The sequence below is a fragment of the Hemiscyllium ocellatum genome, chromosome 1, assembly GCF_020745735.1.
Source record: "Hemiscyllium ocellatum isolate sHemOce1 chromosome 1, sHemOce1.pat.X.cur, whole genome shotgun sequence".
In the NCBI taxonomy this organism is placed as follows: domain Eukaryota; kingdom Metazoa; phylum Chordata; class Chondrichthyes; order Orectolobiformes; family Hemiscylliidae; genus Hemiscyllium; species Hemiscyllium ocellatum.
In genome coordinates this window covers 62014701-62039742 of record NC_083401.1, presented here as the reverse complement: position 1 = coordinate 62039742, position 25042 = coordinate 62014701, and positions in this window count along the sequence as shown.

Sequence of the window (25042 nt, the reverse complement as noted above, 5' to 3'; positions counted from 1 at the left end):
TACAGATAATATTTAAAGTGTAAGTCCATCTCCAGCTGGCACATTATGATTGATCTAATTGGTTTAAAAAACACTCAAATCATATTTGTTAGAGCATTTCACATCAGTCTGTCCTTCTTTCTCATTGAATAAAGCATTAGGTGGATTTTGTTTTAAGGCTGATCATTCCGATGTTTCTGCCCAGATCTTTTCTTAAATCACGTTTGAAATGAAAGTTAAGAAAAGTGATCCAGCATTAACTGAGATGAGGATATATAAACCGAAGACTTGTATCCAGAATGGGCAGTAAACAAAGTGTATTTACTGAAGAACAGTTGGATGAATATCAGGTAAGCCAATAAAGTGGATAATATATCAATATTAAAAGTGCATATGAATGTGTAGTTTTGTAATATTATTCTATGAGCATTATCTTTGGTAAATCACTTTTTTGAATTGGCATCATCTGGTAGAAACTACTTTGAATTCCACTTGCAAGAAATACAATTATTTAATTGCCAGTTCACTGTGATTCGATACGTTATATGATTGGATGATAAGGTATGACTGAATTAATGATTTTTGATAAGAGCCATCATGTTGTTTCATGTCCCAAATTCTGGAGAAGCCTGTGCAGTTCACCAAGTTAAAGTCATTATTCAGATTAAATAAATGCTGCAGGTGTAAAATTGATAAATGCTGGAAACACACATCAGGTCAACCAGCATCTGAAATAGAAAAATTCAACTTCTGTGACACTTATTCAGAATTTAAATTCTTAAAGCTCTGTTGAGAAAAAGGAACGTCAGTTATTTGATGTTAGCAATATTGAAGCAGAGATACTAATTTGATTTTCGAGCATATGAGCATGAAGTATGAATTTCAGTGACATCTGTCTTTGGTTTTTACTTTGTAGGTGTGTTGGATGCTGCATTAAAAAAAATCCTAAGTTTGGAATAACTGTTACATTCCAGAATGCTATTTCTCTTTAATTGTTAGCTAATTTATACTTGGAAGTATTAGCTCATTCCTGATAAAGGGCTTTGGCTCCTCAGATGCTGCCTGACTTGCTGTGCTTTTCCAGCACTACTCTAGTCTTGACTCGAATCTCCAGCATCTGCAGTACCCCCTTTCGCCTAACTTACATACAAACCAACATAAAAGTGGAGTTGAATTCTCTCCATTTTCTTTACATAAAAACTTATGTAACACAAAAATACTTCTGTGTTGTGGAGCAAATTATGGTGTTCCTTATAACTTGCCATTTACCAAAAAGAGATGGAACTGTAGTGCTTTGGTAAATCTATCAAAAGACCTCTACTGCTTAATGAAATTAAAATGTTAATAATGACTATTAATAATGGTTAATACTTTGTTTTTATTTCAGGTTTCCAACAATTATAATTTTTAAGCTTTATTTTGAATTACATTTGCTGATTATTTCCTAAGTTCCTAGATTCATATTGCACAGAAAAGGCCCTTTGGCCCTTTGTGTCTGCACTGATATAATTACAATTGAAAGTGTGCTAATCCCAATTTCCTGCACTTGACTCATATCCTTAATGTTATGATATTTGAAGTACTTATCCAAATATTATTTAAAGGTTATAAGGTTTCTAGCTTCTAACACCTTCCCAGGCAGTGCATTCCAGATTCTCACTGCCCGAGTGAAAATGCTTTTTCTCAAATCTTCTCTGAATCTCCTGCTTTTGACCCTGAAACTATGTTCTCTGATTTTTAAATTATTATTACCACATGTAGCTGGATACAGTGAAAAGTTTTGTTTTGCGTGCAGTATAGGCAGATCATACCATGCTGAAAAATGTGTTGCTGGAAAAGCGCAGCAGGTCAGGCAGCATTCAAGGAGCAGGAGAACCGACAGGGGGGGAAATAAGGAAGCTGGAGAAATCTGTATTTCCCCTCCCCCCACCTTATCTCAGTCCCAACTCTCGGGCTCAGCACTGCCTTCTTGACTTGCAAACTTCTTCCCGACCTCTCCACCCCCACCCCCACTCCGGCCTATCAGCCTCACCTTAACCTCCTTCCACCTATCGCATTCCCAACGCCCCTCCCCCAAGTCCGTCCTCCCTACCTTTTATCTTAGTCTGCTTGGCACACGCTCTTCATTCCTGAAGAAGGGCTTATGCCCGAAACGTCGGTTCTCCTGCTCCTTGGATGCTGCCTGACCTGCTGCGCTTTTCCAGCAACACATTTTTCAGCTCTGATCTCCAGCATCTGCAGTCCTCACTTTCTCCTAGCAGATCATACCATACAAAGATCATGGGGTGGGTTGAACAGAGTGAGGAATACGAAGTTACGGCTGCAGAGAAGGTGCACAAAAAGCAAAATCGACATTGGATTTGAAATTTGAGAGATCTACTCAGAAATGTAATAACAGTGGGGAAGAAGCTGTTTTTGAGCCTGTTGGTCAGTGTGTTTAAGCTTTTGTATCTTCTGCCTGATGGAAGAGGTTGAGAGATATGATAACCCGGATGGGTGGTGTCTTTGATGTTGACTGCCTTCCCGAGGCAGTGAGACGTATAGATGGAGTCAGTACATGGCAGGTTGGTTTGTGTGATGGATTGGACTATGCTCACAACTTTCTGTAGTTTCTTACAGTACTAGGCAGGGCATTGTAGCTTTCTATCGTGCATCTATAAAAGAATGGTGAGAGTCCTCATGATTGAAGCCTCAACCAAGGAGAACAGTTGCTCTCTGTTCACTCTGTCCACCCCCTTCAGGATCTTATACACCTCTATTATTTCCTCTCTTAGTCTTATCTTTAGAGAAAACAATCCAAGCCTATCTAGTCTCTCCTTATAGCTCAATTTCTCCATCACAGGCAACATCCTGATGAACCTCCTCTCCACCCCGTCTTGTACTATCACATCCTTCCTGTAGTGAGGTGACCAAAATGCACACAGTACTCCAGCTGTGGCCTCTCCAACAGTCCGTACAACTCTAACATTACCCCCTTGCTCTTATACTCTATGACACGAGTGATGAAAGCAAGTGTCCCATATGCCTTCTTAATGATCCTATTCACGTGCTCTGTCAACTTCAGGGATCTGCGAATAATTACCTCTATTTCTCCAAGCCACCCAGTGTCCTGCCATTCATTAAATACTCCCTCATCTTGTTTCCTCTTCCAAAGTGCATCATCTCACGCTCATCAGAGTTAAGTACCATCTGACACTAATCTGCCTATCTGACCAACCCACCTATACCTTCCTGTAACCTACAACCATCTTCTTCACTATTAACCACTCTTCTAACCTTGGTGTTGTCTGCAAATTTACTTGACATTTTCCCCAATTTTCATCTATATCATTTATGTACATAACAAACAATCGGGGTCCACTGGTGCACCATTGTGGTGCACCACTGGACTGCAGCCTCCAGTCACTCAAACAGCCTTCTACCACTACCCTTTGAGTCCTATTATTAAGCCAGTTTCTGATTCACATGTTGCCTCCTGATTAGTCAGCAACTCTTGGGGAAATGGACAGTGATTGGATTGGGCCTCTACTGGCTTTCATCCTAGGGAAATCTCAACAATGGCCAGATAAATTTGAGTTAGGTACCTATTAATGTGGATCACCCCAGTGGAAGTGACCTGGGCTTCTTACTGACTCTCCACCAGATGTGAAGAAAGATATGTAGGGTAGGAGGACTGACCATAGGAAATGCAGAGTTACAGAGATAGGGTAGGGGGGAGGGTCTGGGTGGGTCAGTGTGGACTCAGTGAACAGAATGGCCTACTTCCACACTGTAGGAATTCCATGAACTACCCTTTTCACCTATATCAAATTCCATTCAATGTTTCTGCTCTGTGAGTTGGGAGGACATGTTGCGGCTGTACAGGACATTGGTTCAGCCACTGTTGGAATATTGCATGCAATCCTGGTCTCCTTCCAATCGGAAAGATGTTGTGAAACTTGAAAGGGATCAGAAAAGATTTACCAGGATGTTGCCAGGGTTGGAGAATTTGAGCTATAGGGACAGGCTGAACAAGCTGGGGCTGTTTTCCCTGGAACATCGGAGGCTGAGGGGTGACCTTATAGAGGTTTACAAAATTATGAGGGGCATGGATAGGATAAATAGACAAAGTCTTTTCCCTGGGATCGGGGAGTCCAGAACTAGAGGGCATAGGTTTAGGGTGAGAGGGGAAAGATATAAAAAAGAACTAAGAGGCAACTTTTTCACAAAGAGGGTGGTACGTGTATGGAATGAGCTGCCAGAGGATGTGGTGGAGGCTGGTACAATTGCAACATTTAAGAGAAATGAATAGGAAGGGTTTGGACAGATATGGGCTGGGTGCTGGCAGGTGGGACTAGATTGGGTTGGGATATCTGATCAGTATGGACAGGTTGGACCAAAGGGTCTGTTTCCATGCTGTACATCTCTATGACTCTATGACCAGAACTGAGAAAAGTTAATGTTCTTTGGTTTTAAGGATCATACATTAAATTTAACCTATGAAATATGGAAAATGGAAATTACTGCAGAGACACTGAATATAATAAAGTTTACTTAAATCCAATTTAAACTACCTTTGTTTAATATCTTTTCCAAAATAATGTAGAAAGTGACTTTCTAGTCTATTCAACTGGGTATCAACTTCTCAAAAATTAGCTGTTTTAATGTTTTCTCAATCAACAATGGTTGCTATGGAAGAGTCTTGTGACACAATGGTAATGTCCCCACCTCTGTATTAGACAATAAGACCATAAGAAACAGGAACAGGAATAGGTCGTTAGGCCCCTCGAGCATGCTCTGTTATTCAATGGGATCAGGGCTGGTCTGAAAACCCTCGCGTTCATTTTACTGCCCTTTCTCTGTAACCCTTGATTCCCTACAGGGTCTATTTATCTTAGCCTTAAATAGGTGCAATGGAGTTTCACCTTAGCTCATTTGGTTGGATAGCTAATTTGTGATACAATGTGTTGCCAACAATGTGGGTTCAATTCTTGTATCAGTGAAACTATCACTGTATTCTAACAGATGAAAAGCTTAACAATCAACTTTTCAATGTATAATTTCAGTTACATCACACTGCAAATTTTTGCTATAAATTCTGTGTTACGATCGAGCCATCCACTATCACCTGATGAAGGAGCGTCGCTCCGAAAGCTAGTGTGCTTCCAATTAAACCTGTTGGACTATAACCTGGTGTTGTGTGATTTTTAACTGTATCAGCTGAGGTTGCCATGATGGACCTTTCTCCTCACTGGTTAAAGCACCACCAGTATCTCTCTCTCTCTCTAATGTGAAAGCAGTCTTATAGTCTGATAAAACTACAGTAATTTTGTTTTTGATGCAAATCCAGCAAACTCTTTCCATTTCATAAGAAGTTCTCGATTTTACAAGGCTGTTTTTCTTCATCGCTACATCATGAGCTACTGAAGGCAAGTGCTGAGTGCTTATTATTATTTTCTTGGAAAATTCTGGTCCATCGTCAACCTTTTTTTAACTGGCATTTACAGTGGCACCAGGAAACAATATTTTTATGGTGAAACTCAATTAATGTGTAAGACCTAGTGCATTACGGGCAAAGTGCATTAAAGCTTGACTGGCTCACACTGGCAAATTGGAAATGTAATTCAAGACATATATTTCCCATTAGAAAACAATCGCTTGCAGTGGTTTTTACATTGTTTTTACATTAATACTCAAATGCAACTCATCAATAGTGACTCCATTTGAAAATTGATACATGTGGTACAGTACGGTGTACCCTTTTATGCTAAATCAACAAACTAAACAAAAGATTCTTCTTTGGATATGTAATGTACAAATGACATAGGCCTTCATTCTAGCTCTGTAGTTTAATCCTGGAATTTAATTCACAGACCACAAATTATAAATGCCCTGGAGCAAAATCCAAGTTGAGGTGCTCTAGATTTGGAGATTCCTCAGTTTAGTTGAAAAAAGGCATTTCATCATAGCCATAAGAACCACAAGACCTGCATCATAGTATTATGTGGCCTTACACACATACAGGACTGAATCTACGTTTTTTTGGCAAACTCCAAGTTGCATTTGAGTTTTCCGCCACATGACCTAGTGAGTTTCCTGGCTGAATTTTAATAAACTCACCTCATTAACTACCTACCCTGCCCCTATGGTGTCTCTCATATCTGAGTCTTGCCTCACCTTAATATATGCCATTCCAAGAACAAGACACAACTCAGCAGATATTCCAGAATTCACTGCCAGAGATTACACCCATGGCATCTTTAAAGGACGAAACCCACATAAAGTCAGTCACTGTTTCTGACATTTGCCCCAGGCACGGCTAAATGGGAGGAATTGCCATCCAGCTTTATTGACAGGGGCCTAGAGGTTCTGCTGGATGAGATGGTGCATGCAGGGTGCACTCTTTCCCCAGGACCTGGAGGTTGTGCTGGATGGGATGGTGCATGCAAGGTGCACTCTTTCCCCAGGACCTGGAGGTCATGCTGGATGGGACGGTGCATGCAGGGTGCACTCTTTCCCCAGGACTTGGAGGTCGTGCTGGATGGGATGGTGGATGTGCAGTATGCACTCTTTCCCCAGGACCTGGGGGTCATGCTGGATGGGATGGTGGATGTGCAGGGTGCTCTCTTTCCCCAGGACCTGGAGGTTGTGCTGGATGGGATTGTGCACTTGCAGGGTGATTTCTTTCCCCATGTCCTGCAGTGGAGACCATGACACCAGACCATGCCCATCTGGTCTGAGGTTGCCTCAGGTCAATGCAGTCTCATTTGTCTGATCCAATGATCTCCTCTACCTCATCAGCATAAGGGCCACGAATCTTTTCTCTGATGCCTCACGTTCACTCTATCTTTGCTACTTTTCCCAAGTCCCTCCAAGGCTTATGCTCTATCACTCTCACTATTGCTTGCAACATCTTTCCTCATCACCCACCTAATTCACAATGCCATTATGCCTGCATGTCCTACTCACTCACTTGGGACACTTCCCCGACCTTCACCAATACATAGCTGTGCCACCCACTTTCATCTCCCATAAGAAGGCAGGACAAGTGAAGATGGGTATCTCTGTATCTGACTGCCCCAAGAGACTGACTGACTGTGTTGAAGCCCTTGGGCTGGTATCAGAAGCTACCATTAACTTCAAACTGTGTACAGTTCTGGTTACCCTGCTCTCAGAAGAATATTATTCAGTTGAAGAGTATTCAGTAAAGATTCACAAGGTTGGGACTGGAGGGCTTGAGTATGTGGGAAAGGCTGGATAGACTGGGAAATTCTTCACTGGAACATAAGAGTTTGAAGGGTAACCTTACAGATGTTTATAAAATCATGAGGGGCATGGATGGGGTAAAGAGACAAGGTCTTTTCCCTGGGGTGGGGAGTCCAAAACTTGAGGGCATAGGTTAAAGGTGAGCGGAGAAGGATTTAAAAGACACCGGGGGTGGGGTGGGGGTGGAACTTGTTCACACAAAGGTTAGTTCACGTGCAGTGAATTGCCAGAGGAAGTGGTAGATGCAGGTCCAGTTACAACATTTAAGAAACATTTGGACAAGTATATGAATAGCAAAGCTTTAGAGGTATATGGGCCAAATGCCGGTAAGTTTGTTCTAAGAAAAATTAACAAGCAGTGAAATTCACAGCTGACCTCAGATAAATCTGTGCATCACAGCACGGGAGCAACTAAGTGGCTTTTTAAAGTGTAACCTTGCTTTTTTTTGTAAATTGACAATATTGAGTAAAGTGGAGAGTTTAATTGATTAAATTTTTTATTGAGATCTGTCTCTTGATTAAACTTTAAAATTATAAAACATAGGTACTATGCTATCCTAAAGCTGTGTTTTTAGAGCAGTAAGAGTGTGCTCTTTCCTGGGTCTGTAGATTGCTAAGGTGCAAAGATGGCCTTGATGTGCTCTTCCTTTCGGATATGGGAGATTAGGGAGAGTTTCCATGTTACTGGTGATTATGTCTGCAGTAAATGTGTTCGGTTGCAAGTCCTTTCAAATCGCATGGATCGGTTGGAGCAGCAATTAGAGGAAGTGAGGAATTTACAGGAGTTAGGGGTTGTCCTGGATGGCAGTTACAGGAAGATAGCCAAATATCAGATACAGTCAAGTAAATAAGTTACCTCCATGAAAGGTGGGAGGGGTAGGCAGGTAGTGCAGGAGTCTCCTGTGGCTATCCCTATCTCAAACAAGTATGCTATTTTGGAAAATGTAGGGGTGATGGACTCTCAGGGGAATGTATCACAAATAGCCAAGTTTCTGGTATCAAGACTGGCTCTAAAATAACAAAGTGGGTGAAATCCAGGGTGATATTGAGTAAAGAGATTAGTCTGAGAATCGTGCAGTTGGGAGAAGAAACAAGCCAAACAGTTAAAGCAGGCAGGAGAAAAAAGCAGAGAACAAAGTAGGACTGATGAAATAAACTGCATTTATTTCAATGCAAGAAGTCAACAAATCAGCAGATAACTCAAGTATGGTTGGGAACATGGGTCTGGTTTATCATAGTAATTACAAGAGACATGGCTCAGGGATGGACAGGACTGGCAGCTTAATGTTCCAGGGGATAGATGAAAAGGAAGGTTAGAAAGGGGGGGCCAAGAGAGGAGGGGGAGGGATATTTTTGTTAAAGAATAATATTGTGGCTGTACTTATGGAGGATATTCCTGTGAGTACATCCAGGGAAGTTATTTGGGTAGAACTGAAAAATAAAAAAGGGATGATCACCTTATTGGGACTGTACTATAGACCCTCCAATAGTCAGTGTGAAATTGAGAAGCAAATTTGTAAGGAGATCTCAGTTTTCTATAAGAATAATAGGGTGGTTATGGTAGGGGATTTTAACTTTCTAAAAATAGACAGGGACTGCCATAGCATTAGGGCTTGAATGGAGAAGAATTTGTTAAGTGTGTACAAAAAAATTTTCTGATTCATTATGTAGATGTACCTACTAGACAAGGTGCAAAACATGACCTACTCTTGTAAAAGAAGGCAGGGCAAGTGATTGAGGTGTCAGTGCAGGAACACTTTAGGGCCAATGATCATAATGCTATTAGTTTCAAAATAGTGATGGGAAAGGTTAGACCAGATCTAAAAGTTGAAGTTCTAAATTAGTGGAAGGCCAATTTTGACGGTATTAGGCAAGATCTTTCAGAAGTTGATTGGGGCAGATATTCACAGGTAAAAGGATGGTAGAAAATGGGAAGCCTTCAGAAATGAGATAACGAGAGTCCAGAGACAGTATGTTCCTGAAGGGTAAGGCTGATAGATGTAGGAAATGGTGGATGACTAGAGAAATTGAGGTTTTGGTCAAGAAAAAGAAGGAAGCATATGTCAGGTATAGACAGCAGGGATTGGGTGAAGCTCCAGAAGAATATAAAGGCAGGAGGAGTATAATTAAGAGGGAAATCAAGAGTGCAAAAAGGGGACATAAGATAGCTTTGACACATAGGGTTAAGGAGAATCCAACAGTTTTTATAAACACATTGAGGTCAGAGGGTAACTAGGGAGAGAATAGGACCCCTTAAAGATCAGCAAAGCCGCCCATGTGTGGAACTGCAGGAGATGGGGAGATACTGAATGAATATTTTGTATCAGTCCATATTATAGAGGAGGAAGTGCTGGATGTCTTAAAGCACATAAAGGTGGATAAATCCGCAGGACCCAATCAGGTGTACCCAAGAAATCTGTGGGAAGCTAGGGAAGTGATTGCTGGGGCTCTTGCTAAGATACTTGTATCATCGATAGCCACAGATGAGGTGCCCGAAGACTAGAGGGTGGCTAACATGGTGCCACTATTCAGTAAAGGTGGTAAGGACAAACCAGGGAACTATGGACCGGTGAGCCTGACATCAGTGGTGGGCAAGTTGTTGGAGGGAATCCTGAGGGACAGGATTTACATGTATTAGGAAAGGCAGGGATTGATTACGGAAAATCAATATGGCTTTGTGTGTGGGAAATCATGCCTCACTAACTTAATTGAAGTTTTTGAAGAAGTAATGAAGATGATTTATGAAGGCAGACTGTCACCCTTAGTTCTGGACTTCCTCAACATTGGGAACATTCTTCCTGCATCTAGCCTGTCCAGTCCCATCAGGATTTTATATGTTTCTATGAGACGCCCCAACCCACACACTCACACACACCATTCTTCTAAGTGAAAACAAGCCCAGTTGATCCCGTCTTTCCTAATATGTCAGTCCTGCCATCCTGAAATCTGTCTGGTGAACCTTCCATGGACTCCCTCAAGAGCAAGAATATAATTCCTCTGACTAGGAGACAAAACTGCGCATAATACTCAAGGTGTGGCCTCACCAAGACATTCTTACTCCGATACTCAAATCCTCTTGCTATGGAGGACAGCATGCCATTAGCTTTCCTCGCTGCCTGCTGCACCTGCATGCCAACCTTCAGTGACTATTCCACCATGACACCCAGGTTTCATTACACCTCACTTTTTCCTAAACTGCCACCATTCAGATAATAATCTGCCTTCCTGATTCACATTTATCCACATTATATTGCATTTGCCAAGAATTTGCCCACTCAACCAAGTCACCCTGCAGCCTCTTAGAAAGTCCAGATACACAACATCTATTGATTCACTATTGTCTACTCTACTGGTCACATCCTCAAAAAAATCCAGAAGATTTGTCAAGCAGGATTTCCCTTTAGTGAATCCATGCTTACTCGGACCGATTCTGTCACCACTTTCCAAATGCTCAGTTATTACGTCTTTAATAATTGACTCCAGCATTTTTCTCACCATCTATGTCAGGCTAACTGGCCTATAATTCCCCATTTTCTCTCTTCCTCTTTTTTAAAGAGTAGAGTCACATTGGAACTGTTCCTGAATCTACAGAATGTTAGAAAATGATCACCAATGTGCCTGCTATTTCTAGGGCCACTTCCTTAAGTACTATGAGATCAGAGCATCAGGGCCTGGGGACTTATTAGGTTTTAATCCCATCAATTTCCCCAAAACTATTTCCTGACTAATCAGGATTTCCTTCAGTTTCTTCTTCATGCTTGACCCTCTGCCCTCTAGTATTTCGAGTCATAGAGTCATAGAAATATACAGCACGGAAACAGACCCTCCAGTCCAATTTGTCCATGCTGACCAAATATCCCAACACAATCTAGTCCACCTGCCAGCACCTGGCCATATCCCTCAAACCCTTCCTGTTCATACACCCTTCCAGATGCCTTTTAAATGTTGCAATTGTACCAGCCTCCAACACTTCCTCTGGCGGCTCATTCCGTACACGTACCACCCTCTCTGTGAAAAAGTTTCCCATTAGGTCTCTTTTATATCTTGCCCCTTTCAACCTAAACTTATGCCCTCTAGTTCTGGACTCCCCCACCCCAGGGAAAAGACTTTGTCTATTTATCCTATCCATGCTGATCATGATTTTGTAAACCTCTATAAGGTCAACCCTCAGCCTCCTACGCTCCAGGGAAAATAGTCCTAGCGTATTTTTGAAAGTTGTTTATATTGTCCTTAGTGAAAACAGATCGAAAATATTTGTTCAACTGATCTGCCATTCCTTTATTGTCCATTATGAATTCACCCAATTCTAATTGCAAGGGACCTACATTTGTCTCCACCAGTGTTTTTCTCTTCACATTAAGGCGGCGGCACAGTGGTTAGCACTAATGCCTCACAGCGCCTGAGACCCGGGTTCAATTCCCGACTCAGGCAACAGACTGTGTGGAGTTTGCACGTTCTCCCCGTGTCTGCATGGGTTTCCTCCGGGTGCTCCGGTTTCCTCCCACAGTCCAAAGATGTGCGGGTCAGGTGAATCGGCCATGCTAAATTTCCCGTAGTGTTAGGTAATGGGGTAAATGTGGGGGTATGGGTGGGTTGCGGGTTGGTGTGGACTTGTTGGGCCGAAGGGCCTGTTTCCACACTGTAAGTCTAAATGTCTATAGAAGATTTTGCAGTCAGTTTTTATATTTTCCACACGCTTCCTTTCATATTCTATTTTCCCCTTCCGAATTAAAGCCTTTGTCCTCACCTGCTGAATTTTAAATTTCACCCAGTCCTCAGGTTTGCTGCTTTTTCTGGCAATTTATATTCCTCCTCATTGGCTGTAACACTATCCCTGATTTCCCTTGTTAACCGTGTTTGAGCCACCTTTCCTGTTTTACTCTTACATCAGACAGGGATGTACAATTGTTGAAGTTCATCCATGTATACTATTGCTTATCCACCATCAACCTTTTAAGTATTCTTGGCTAGCATGTCCTCACCAATGCATACCTCATACCATCAAAGTTTAGTTTGTTTAAGCTCAGAACCCTACACTCAGATTTAATTGCATCACTCTCCACCTTAGTGAAGTGTTCGGCCATATTATGGTCACTCTTCCCCAAACGGTCTCAAGCCACAACATTGGTAATTAATCCTCTCATCTCACAATACCCCAGTCAATGATGGTTTGATCTCTAGTTGGCTCCTTGACATATTGATCCAGGAAACCATCCTTCATACATTCCAGGAAATCCTCCTCCATCGCATTGCTACCAGTTTGGTAAGTCCAATCAGTACGTATAATAACTGTTGTCTTGGTGGGGGAGCACTGAACATGTCACTGTATAGCACATGGTATGTAGCATGTGCCAACAGCTTGCTCAACAAACACACTGCATGGGATTCAAGCAAATGACCATGCCCTAAAGTCAAAGGAGAGCAGTCCTTAGTGTGGTTAAGGGGGACTACGGTTAGTCAGAGATTTGTCCCATTCGAGTCCAATGGGTTGGCTATGGTTGGTCCTAATCAGTCCAGCAATCCATGTCCTTGCAGTCTATGGACTGGAAGATGCTACACAGGTCCCCAGTTGTTCCTTGAAACAAACCACTGGTATATAAATTCAGGACACTATAACTTCAGGGCTGTCGGCATATAATTACACCCAGAGCACAAGAGCTGCAACCGATGGCAGTCGGTGATGAGGGCCTGTGACATCCTTAATCAGTGCCTACACTGACCAGCAGTCAGTTGGAGAAAGTTATCGTGACGTCCCATTCTCCTCCACCTCCTCAGTGAGTCTTCAGCTGCTGCCTCCTCATCTGGAGGCTGTGGGTCAGACTTTGGAGGAGAGTCGAACAAGGACATCAAGCTCAATGACCAGCCGTGGTCATATGGAATGGTGGAACAGGCTCTTCCAGCTCCTATCTTCTCTGTTTCTATGTTTTATGAAAATGCTGTACAGAGCCAGTGCACAGAGGGAGGCCAATGTTAGCTGATAAAACTTCATTGTGGAATTTTAATATGAACACTTCAGTGCCTGAGGTAAATATCTTCAATGTTTGCATTTAAAACTTTTAAGGAATGAAATAAATAGTTCAAAATATCAGAATTATTAATAGTACAAAGTTAATTTGTCACAGTATTTAGAGTTAGAAAGCTTGCTGAAGTTTCTTTGGGATTTGGAGTAGGTCTTTTACACCTACCCATATGAGCAACTGTACTAAAGAGACAATTAAAACTGATTTTTTTTCCTTTTAAAGGATTGTACTGTCTTCACAAGGAAAGAAATTCTGAGGTATGTCTAACATGTCATTCATATCCATAGATGCCTAAGATTTATTGGAAACAAGTGTTTAAAATACAATTAAGTTGAATTCATTTTATAGGCTGGTATAAAACATTTAAGGTAACTAATAATCAACAAGAAAATCCAAATGTCAAGAACTCCTTCTGAGAAAAATGATGATTGGACTAACACATATCAAACATATTCTCTAGAATAGTGACCCTGTTTGCAGAAAAGGCCAGTCTTCAATGAACATTACAAGCCAGAACTGCAAAGACCTAAACACAGTTACATCTGTAGCCTAAAACATGTTCAGAGTGAAAAGTAAGGTTTTGACCTATGTAAGTTTGTGAAGGAAAATGTACAAACACTAGGGGGCATATTTTTAAGGCGAAATGGTAAAGATTTAAAAGGACCTGGGGGGCAATATTTTCACACAGAGGGTGGTTACTGTGTGGAATGAACCGCCTGAGGAAGTGGTGGATGCTGTTACAGTTATAACATTCAAAAGACATTTGGATGGGTACATCAATAGAAGAGGTTTAGAGAGGTATGAGGAGGCAAGTGGAACTAATTTAGTTTGGGAACCTTGGTCAGTGTGGAATAGTTGGACCAAGAGGTCTGTTTCCATGCTGTACGATTATGATTCTATGACTTGGCAACAGCCTAAAAGGTTGTTTGCAAAATGTTTTCCTTTGCAGCATAAAACCAAGGAGACCCAGCCCAGTTCTGCCATATTATTGTGATCAAGGAAATTGTAGCCTGAAGTGCCTGGCAGAATATTGCCTTACAAAGCAATATAACAATGAAGCAGACATTGTACAGAAGACAGTTCCTGCCAACATAATTGAAGTGAAGTATGTTTTCCATTATTGGTCAGAATATTGAGTACAGGAGTTGAGTACAGCTGTACAGAACATTGGTTAGGCCGCTTCTGGAATATTGCGTGCAATTCTGGTCTCCTTCCTGTCGGAAAGATGTTGTGAAAGTTGAAAGGGTTCAGAAAAGATTTCCAAGGATGTTGCCAGACTTGGAGGATTTGTGCTTTAGGGAGAGGTTGAATAGACTGGGGCTGTTTTCCCTGGAGCGTCAGAGACTGAGGGGTGACCTTATAGAGGGGCATGGATAGGGTAAATAGACAATGTCTCTTCCCTTAAGTGGGGGTTCCAGAACTAGAGGGCATAGGTTTAGGGTGAGAGGGGAATGATATAAAAGAGACCTAAGGGGCAACTTTTTCACTCAGAGGGTGGTACGTGTATAGAATGAGCTGCCAGAGAATGTGGTGGAGACTTGTGCAATTGCGACATTTAAAAGGCATCTGGATGGGTATATGAATAGGAAGGATATGGGCTGGGTGCTGGCAGGTGGGACTAGATTGGGTTGGGATATCTGCTCGGCATGGATGGGTTGGACCGAAAGGTCTGTTTCCATGCTGTACATCTCTATGACTCTATGACTTGCCAGTTATCGAGTTTGAGTAGGCCAAATATTACATAAGTGCAATACGCTTCTAATGTGCAGAAGTCAACTTCAAATGAACCTGCTGGGAATTAATTCCTAGGATAGCAGAATTTACATTTGAGGAGAGATTGGAGACTTAGGATTATATTCAGTGGAGTTTAGATTAATGAGGGAACAATCTCACTGAAATCTATAAAATTCTAAACAGAATTAGACAGGTTAGATGCAGGAATAATATCCCTAAGTCCAGACAAAGGGGTCATAGTTTAAGGATAAGGGATAAACCTTTTAAGATTGAGATGAGGAGAAATCTTTTTACTCAGAGAGTGGTAAGCCTATGAAATTCACTACTACAGAAAGTGGGCAAGGTTAAAACATTATATGTTTTCAGAAGGAAGGTAAATATAGCTCTTATAGCTAAAGGGATCATAGGATATGTAGGGAAGAATGTGATCAGGATTATCTACCATGGACATATTGAATGGTGGAGCAGGCTCTCGTGGGTCAATGGCTGTCCAAATCGTTTTGAAGCAGCTTTCTATCTTCATTAAAGTACACATTCCCACCCACTTTTGTATCATCTAAAAAAATGGATAGACTACATTTGATCTTCAAGTCCAAATCATTAATGCACATTGTCATGATCACAGATCATAGCCCTGAATCTTTTACAGACATACTGCACTTTAATCCCAATGTGTAATTTTTTAAAAAAGGACAATTACAGTTACAATGATTGTGGATGTGAATTGTAAAAAGGACTGTAAAAAGAAAACCTGAAATAAAAAACTGACAAGGTATCAAGGAATCTTCAACGAGGAGAAATACATGACTGACCGAACCCCTAAACTTCAGACTGTGAACATGGTAAAACAAAAAGTTGCAGTTTGGGCAAGTGACATGTTTTCCATCTTTTCCTTTCAAGAATATACAAGGGCAAGGGTTAAAACCACTGGTCTCAGTATGTTAGTGATAAAAGGTATGCTAATGAGTTGAGGTGCTCACAGCTATTAGTGGACTGATGAACTGATGTGTATTAACATGAGTGAGAGTACTGGTGTACTGTGAAAGTCACATTTAATTAATTCCCCAGTAATTGTGGTATCACATAAGATTGTGGGTGGAGATGCTTTGTTAATTTTAATATGATAGCATCTTCTTATCCAGCATCTTTGCTGTTTCTGTTGATTCAAGAATTTTTGTAAGCAGTGAGGAAAGAGAGAGCAGTAATACATATGTGCATTACGATAGCAAATGAAGTATCATATAGGAAATTATAAGGTTAATCACATTGGTAGTAAAATAATTGAAAACTAGATCTTTTTTCAAATTGCAAAATGTTTTAAATGTTGATTTCAGAGGGATTAGAGTGTACTCAGATAAGGAACACAGGGAATTAGGAAGACGAGTGGCATGCTGGTTTTGTTACATTGGGATTTGAGTACAAGAACAAGGGAGTCTTGCTACAGAGACAAAAAAAAACTGCAGATGCAAGAATCCAAAATAGATAAACAGGAGGCTGGAAGATCACAGAAACCAATCAGCATCAGGAGGTGGAGAAATTAACGTTCTTCAGGACGAGATGTGGGTGTAGGGGGCGCTACAGTTAAAGGGGCTGGGTTGGGGGGGGGGGTGTGGGGAGAGTAGCGGAATGGTGAGGTACTGATAGGTGGTGGGTACGACCTGGCTGATCGATGGGAGGGATGGATCCATTTGGTAGCTGGCAGGAATGGTCAGTCAGAGGGATGGAAGGGAGGAGGCGGGGTTGGAAAGGGATTTAGGAGATGAGTAGGAAGGTTGTTTGAAATGAGAAAACTCCATGTTAAGTCCTCTGGGCTGTCGACTACCCAGACAGAGCTAAGGTTTTGTTCCTCCAATTTGCGGTCAGATTCACTATAGCAATGGTGACTACCTGTGTCCACCTATCACCACCTTACCATTCCGCTACCCTCCTCAGCCTGCCACCTCCCTCTTTATCTGTAGCTCCCCCACCCCACATCTAGTCCTGAAGAAGGGCTAATACCTGAAACGTTGATGTCTCTACTGTCTGATGCTGCCTGGCTTGCTGTGTCCTTCCAACCTCCTACTTAGAACATAGAACAATACAGCCCTTCGGCCCTTGATGCTGCACTGACCTGTGAACTAATCTAAGCCCATCTCCCTACACTATTCCATCATCATCCATGTGCTTATCCAAGGATTGTTAAATGACCTTCATGTGGCTGAGTTAACTACATTGACAGGCATGGCATTCCATGCCCTTACCACTCTCTGAGTAAAGAACCTGCCTCTGACATCTGTCTTAAATCTATCACTCCTCAATTTGTAGTTATGCCCCCTCGTACAAGCTGACGTCATAATCCTAGGAAAAAGACTTTCACTGTCCACCCTATCTAATCCTCTGATCATCTTGCATGCCTCTATCAAATCTCCTCTTAGCCTTCTTCTGTCCAATGGGAATAGACCCAAGTCTCTCAGCCTTCCCACAAGATCAGACAACATCCTGGTAAATCTCCTCTGCACCTTTTCCAATGCTTCTACATCCTTTCTGTAATGGGGCGACCAGAACTGTACATAATATTCCAAGTGTAGCCAGATTAGCATTTGTATAGTTGCAGCATGACATTACAGCTCCGGAACTCAATCTGTCTACCAATAAAACCTAACACACCGTATGCCTTCTTAACAGTACTATCAACCTGGATGGCAACCTTCAGGGATCTATGTTCATGGACTCCAAGATCCATCTGCAGATCCGCACTACCAAGAATCTTTCCATTGACCCAGTATTCTGCCTTTCTGTTATTCTTACCGAAGTGAATCACCTCACATTTATCTGCATTGAACTCCATTTGCCACCTCTCAGCTAAATTCTGCAGCTTATCCAAGACCCCCTGCAACCTGCAACTTTCTTCCACACTGTCTATTACTCCACCATTACTATTATCTGCAAACTTACTGGCTCATCTACCTAAGCCTGCATCCAAGTCATTTATAAAAATGACAAACTGCAATGCTCCCAAAACAGATCCTTGTGGCACACCACTAGTAATCGGACTCGGCTGAATATTTTCCATCAACCACCACTCATTGCCTTCTTACAGAAAGCCAGTTTCCAGTCCAAACTGCTAAATCGCCCTCAATCCCATGCCTCTGCATTTTGTCCAACAGCCTATCATGTGGAACGTTATCAAAGGCTTTACTGAAGTCCATGTATACCACGTCAACTGCCCTACCCTCATCCACATGCTTGGTCACCTTCTCAAAAAACTCAGTGAGGTTTGTGAGACATGACCTGCCCTTGATGAAACCATGTTGACTGTCTGAAATCAAATTGTTGCTTGCTACATAATTATAAATCCTACTTCTTATAATCCTTTCCAAAACTTTTCCTACAACAGACGTAAGGCTCACTGTACCATCCCTGCATTTTGCAACCCCATTCTTTGCATCCTAATTCTTGCCTAATCACATTATAATTGTCCTTCTCCCTTCTATAACTCCTGCCCTATGGCATGTACCTTTCTCTTTTCATTGCTAAACTAAAAGTAACCAAATTATGGTTACTCTCTCCAAAATGCTCACCTACCACTAAATCAAACACCTGGCCTGGTCCATTACCAAGCACCAGATCCAGTGTGGCCTCCCCTCTTGTCGGCCCTTCGACATAGTGTCAGGAAACCCTCCTGCACACATTTTACAAAAATTGATCCATCCGACATTCTAGAGTTATAGCATTTCCAGTCAATGTTGGGAATTTAAAGTCCCCCATAATGACCACCTGTTCCTTTCACTCCTACCCAGAATCGTTTTGCCAACCCTCTCCTCCACCTCCCTGGAACTCTGTGAAGGCCTATAAAATACTCTAAGCAGTGTGACCTCTCCTCTCTTGTTTCTAACCTCAGCCCATACCATCTCAGTAGACTGTTCCTCGTCAAAAGTTCATTCAGCTACCGTTATACTGTCATTGACTAATAAGGCCACACGTCCCTCTCTTTTACCGTCTTCCCAGTTCTTAATGAAAGATCTAAACCCTGGAACCTGCAACATCCATTCCTGACCCTGCTCTATCCATGTCTCCGAAATTGCCACAACATTGAAGTCCCAGGTACGTATCCATGCTGCAAGCTCACCTACCTTATTCTGGATACTCCTGGTGTTGAAGTAGACACACTTCAAAGCAGCTTGCTGTTTGCCAGCACATTCCTGTGACCGTGAAATCGTGTCTATGCCCTCCCTACTCTCTTCCTCCTGTACACTGGAACTGCCTACTTTGAAGTCTTACTACACTGTGCAGGGCTTGGGTGACACCACTTGTGGAATACTGCGGGAAGCTTTGGTCTCCATATTTAATGAAGAATATGCTTGAATGGCAGGTGGATAGCAAACATTCACAGGAGGATGTTTTGTGCTCTGAGAGTCATCCTACAATGAGAGAAAAATGAGCCCATCATGCCTGTTGTTTGGAAGAATGAATTTATTGCATTGAAACGTACATACATGATTCAAAATAGAAACAAAAACAGAAAATGCTGGAAATATATTCGCATGAGAAGCAGCACTTGAGGAGAGAAAAGCAGAATTAATATTGAAAGGAGTCAACACAGAAGGCTGTTATCCCTGGGCTATGGATGCTCCAACATTGAGCATCTTTAAGAATGGGACAGTATAATGTTTGGTTTCTCAGAGAATGAAAGAGTATGTGCAGCAGCTGAGTAAGTGAATTTGTAACAGAAGAGCAGCCACGTTTGTATTGAATGGTGGATCAGACTCAAGGAGCTGTATTGTATAATCCTGCTCTCACTGCTTATATTTTTAAGTTTCTTTCTTTTTCCTGACTGCGGACAGGTGTAAAAATTTGGCAAATACTAATTTTCTATCCTTGTTTTCAGTGTTTTACAATAACTTAAAATTCTAAAGTACAAATCCACTCCTCAATAGATTCTCCCATCTTTGGATATCCTAATTGTGCTAGAATTGGTACTTATTACATAGCCTCCTAAACTATCTAATTATTTTGTAAAGTTTGAACTCTGAAACACATTAGGTTAAGTCTGAGTTGGATCGAGTTTTCTAGCAGGTTTACTTGCCTTATGGTATCAAACTTCTCCTCATTAATGACCTGCCCCATAACATCGCTCATGTCCAATTTCCATGCCATCTTACTATGTGCTGCTCCCACAACAACTTGCCACTCACAGATATACTCAGAAAAGCTAGTACCTCTTGTGCCCAGATCAGCTTTAAAATGTCCACAAACACTGGCATTCTGAAGCTATCCTGCTCATCGACAGCCAGAATTGGAACACGGTGGAGAAAGGAATTTTGGCATCATGTTTCTCCAAGAGGGACCTAGATGTCCTGCTGAATATGATGATGTGAAGGAGAGGAGACCTCTTTTTGACTCAATTTAATTTCATTTGTTACTGGCATGTGTATCGAGGTACAGTGAAAAGTGTTGTCTTATGTACTTTACAGGTAGTAAAGTGTATCTAGGTAACAGAACACAGTGCGGGATACAAGGTTACAGCTGCCAAGAAGGTGCAGAAAGAGAGAGAGATCAGCATTAACATTAAACAAGTTCATTCAAAAGTCTAATAACAGCAGGGAAGAAGCTGTTTGTTTGTGTATTTAAACTTTTATATCTTCTGTCCAACAGAAGAGGGTGTCAGAGAGTATATCTGGGATGGGAGGGGGGTCTTTGATTATGTTGGTTGCTTTCCCAAGGCAGTGGGAAGTATAGATGGAATCAGTCGATGGTTTGCATGATGGACTGGGCTGTGTTCACAACTCCCTGTAGTTTTGTGTGGTCTTTGGAAGAGCAGTTGCCATACCAAGCTGTGATACATCCAGATAGGATGCTTTTTATGGTTCATCTATAAGAATTTGTACAAATCTTTATGGATATGCTGAATTTCTTTAGCCTTCTGAGGAAGTAGAGGCGTTGTTATGCTTTCTTGACCGTAGTGTCAGCGTGGGTGAACCAGGACAGATTGTCAGTGATTCCCAGGAACTTGACGCTTTCGACCATCTCCACCTCAGTACCATAGCTGCAGTAAGCTGCGTGCCCTCCACTCTGCTTCCTGAAGTCAATGACCAGCTCCTTCATTTTTGCTGCTGATGATGGCAATATTGCTGTCTTAATACCATGCCGCCAAGCACTCTTTCTTCTTCCTGTATTCTGCGTCATTATTGTTTGAGATCCAACCTAGAACAGTGGTATCATCAGCAAACTTACCAATTTGGCTACACAGTCCTCCTGGAGAACCAGCGAGAGGAGGCCATGCCACCAGTCGCTGGTAGCCTGGTCTAAGGTTGCCACATGAGTCAGTGCCAGAAGTACAGAAAGAAGAGCGCAAAACTGGTCAGGAAGGTAAGTGATTTTTATTTAAGAACTCATCTTGAAGCCAACGGTCTTTTCGCATCAGAGAGCGGCAGGAGCTGGGCGGAAGTGAAGTCGGAGCGCAAAGCCGGTTGGGAAGGTAAGTGATTGTTATTAGAGTGGGTGTGTTCTAGATCCCAGGTCCTACAAAGTAGGGCCTCCCTCCCTCCTTCCTCCTCTAACCTAAATTAAAGGTCCACAGACCTGCCCCAAAAAGAGGGTCCAAGGAAGTTCCTGTGGATTGAAGAGTGAGGCTTTAGCTCAGGAGTCTTTGACAAGGAGGTTGAGTGAAATGATTACACCACAGTTGAAGAGGGTGAAGACATGACTGCCCAGCTGGTTCACTGTGCTACATGCTTGATGTGGGAGGTCAACGACTCTGGTGTGTCTGGATCGTATAAGTGTGGAAAGTGTGTGCATGTTCAGCTACTGACAGAGCATACTGCAGCACTGATGAAAGAACTTGAGGACCTTAGGCTCATCCGAGAGAACGAGATTTTTCTGGACAAGACCTTCGGCGAGGTTATTACACCAATCGTACCAGAAGAGAGCAGACAATGAGGAAGGCAGAGAGGAGACAGGTGCAAGAGACCCCAGTGGAAGTACCTGTCAGGAACAAGTTGAATCTTTTGGAAACAGTAGAGACAGATGACACTGCCAGTCTGCGAGGTGGCCAGGTCTGTCAATCAAAAGTTGGCACAGAGACAGAGCGGAAGAGTCGGACATCGCACAGTGCCGTGGTAATAGGGGACTCCATAGTGAGAGGAACTGACCGGGGTTGTGTGTTGCCTTCCTGGTGCCAGGGTTAAAGATATCACAGACAGAATGCAGGAAATCCTCAAGGATGAAGGTGAAGAGCCAGAGGTGGTGGTACATGTCGGCACAAATGATGTAAGGAAGAAGAGGAGGAACATACTACAGCGGGACTTTGGGGAACTAGGAAGAAGGCTGAAAAGCAGGACATCCAGGGTGGTTATCTCCGGTTTGCTTCCAGTTCCTCGGGCTGGTGAGGCCAGAAACAGGGAGATAATGGACTTGAACATGTGGCTGGGGAACTGGTGCAGGAAGCAAGGATTGAAATTCTTGGATCACTGGGGTACATTTTGTGGTAAGCATAAATTATACAAGAGAGACAGTTTGCACCTGAATAGGTTAGGGACCAGCATTCTGGCAGGCAGGTATGCTACTGCAACACCGCTACGTTTAAACTAAGTAGTGGGAAGAGGGGACAAACTGGATGTTTAAGAAGGAAATTGAAAGGAAAGTTAGAACAAGGGAAGTCAAGAAAGACAACTGTATCAATGAGACCAAAAACTCAGAAAGGGATTATGCTGTAAGGTTGAGTGAAATAGGAGTTGATGGGAAGGGTGAGGGCAGTAACAAATTAAAAATATTATACATGAATGCACGAAGCATTAGAAATAAGATGGATGAGCTTGAGGCCCTTTTGGAAATTGGCAGATATGATATTGTGGGGATAACTGAGACGTGGCTTCAAGTGGCCAGGGCCTGGGAAATGAATATTCAAGGCTACACGTGCTATCATAAGGACAGACTGACGGGCAGAGGGGGTGGGGTGGCCATGTTGGTAAGGGATGATATTCAGCCCCTTGCGCGGGGGGACCTAGAATCAGGGGATGTAGAGTCAGTGTGGATAGAGCTGAGAAATACTAAGGGTAAAAAGACCCTCTTGGGAGTTATCTACAGGCCCCAAACAGTAGTCTGGATGTTGGATGTACGTTGAATCAGGAGCTGAAATTGGCCTGTCGCAAAGATGCTACTACAGTTGTTATGGGGGATTTCAACATGCAGGTAGACTGGGAGAATCAGGATGGTATTGGACCTCAAGAAAGAGACTTTGTGGAGTGCCTCCGAGATGGATTCTTAGAACAGCTGGTGCTGGAGCCGACCAGGGGGAAGGCAATTCTGGATCTGGTATTGTGCAACGAACCAGAATTGGTCAGGGACCTCGAAGTGAAGGTGCCACTGGGAAGTAGTGACCATAATACAATAAGCTTCAATCTGCAATTTGAGAGGGAGAGGGTATAATCGGAAGTGACAATATTTCTGTTGACTAAAGGGAACTATGGAGCTATGAGGGAGGAGCTGGCCAAAGTTCAATGGTGCAATACCTTAGCAGGAATGACATTGGAGGAACAATGGCGGATATTTCTGTGTATAATGCAGAAGTTGCAGGATCAGTTCATTCCTAAAAGGAAGAAAGATCCCAGGAGGAGGCATGGGTGGCCGTGGCTGACGAGGGAAGTTAAGAAACATAAAGTTAAAAGAGAAAAAGTATAACATAGCAAAGATAAATGGGAAAACGGAGGACTGGGAAGCTTTTAAAGAACAATAGGATTACTAAGAAGGAAATATGCAGAGAAAAAATGAGGTACGAAGGTAAACTGGCCAAAATTATAAAGGAGGACAGTAAAAGCTTTTTTCGGTATGTGAAAGGGAAAAAAATTGGTTACGACTAAAATTGGGTCCTTGAAGACAGAAACGGGAGAATATATTACGGAGAACAAAGAAATGGCAGAAGAATTGAATTGCTACTTCAGATCTGTGTTCACTGGGGAAGACACAAGCAATCTCCCAGAGGTAACAGTGGCTGAAGGACCTGAACTTAAGGGAATTTTTATTTGCCAGGAATTGGTGTTGGAGAGACTGTTAGGTCTGAAGGTTGATAGGTCCCAGGGGCCTGATGGTCTACATCCCAGGGTACTGAAGGAGGTGGCTCGAGAAATCATGGATGCATTGGTGATTATTTTCCAGAGTTTGATAGATTCGGGATCAGTTCCTGCAGATTGGAGGGTGGCTAATGTTGTACCACTTTTTTAAGAAAGGTGGGAGAGAGAAATCAGGAAATTATAGACCGGTTAGTCTGACCTCAATGGTGGGAAAGATGCTGTAGGATGAAATTACGACACATCTGGATAGTAGTAACAGGATAGGACAGAGGCAGCATGGATTTATGAAGGGGAAATCATGCTTGACTAATCTTCTGGAATTTTTTGAGGATGTAACTCTGAAGATGGACGAGGGAGATGCAGTAGATGCAGTGTACCTGGACTTTCAGAAAGCTTTTGATAAGGTCCCACATAGGAGGTTAGTGAGCAAGTTAGAGCGCATGGTATTGGGGGCGAAGAACTAACTTGGATTGAAAGTTGGTTGGCTGACAGGAAACAAAGAGTAGTGATAAACGGCCCCATTTCAGAATGGCAGGCAGTGACCAGTGGGGTACCGCAGGGATCAGTACTGGGACCTGAGCTTTTTACAATATATGTTAATGATATAGAATATGGTATTAGTGATAACATGAGCAATTTGCTGATGATACTAAGCTGGGTGGCAGGGTGAAATGTGATGAGGATGTTAGGAGATTACAGGGTGACCTGGACAAGTTAGGTGAGTGGTCAGATGCATGGCAGATGCAGTTTAATGTGATAAATGTATGGTTATCCACTTTGGTGGCAAGAACAGGAAGGCAGATTACTACCTAAATGGAACCAAGTTAGGTAAAGGGGCAGTACAGAGAGATCTGGATGTTCTTGTACACCAGTCAATGAAGGTAAGCATGCAGGTATAGCAGGTAGTGAAGAAGGCTGATAGCATGCTGGCCTTCATAACAAGAGGGATTGAGTATAGAAACAAAGAGGTTCTTCTGCAGCTGTACAGGGCCCTGGTGAGACCACATCTGGAGTACTG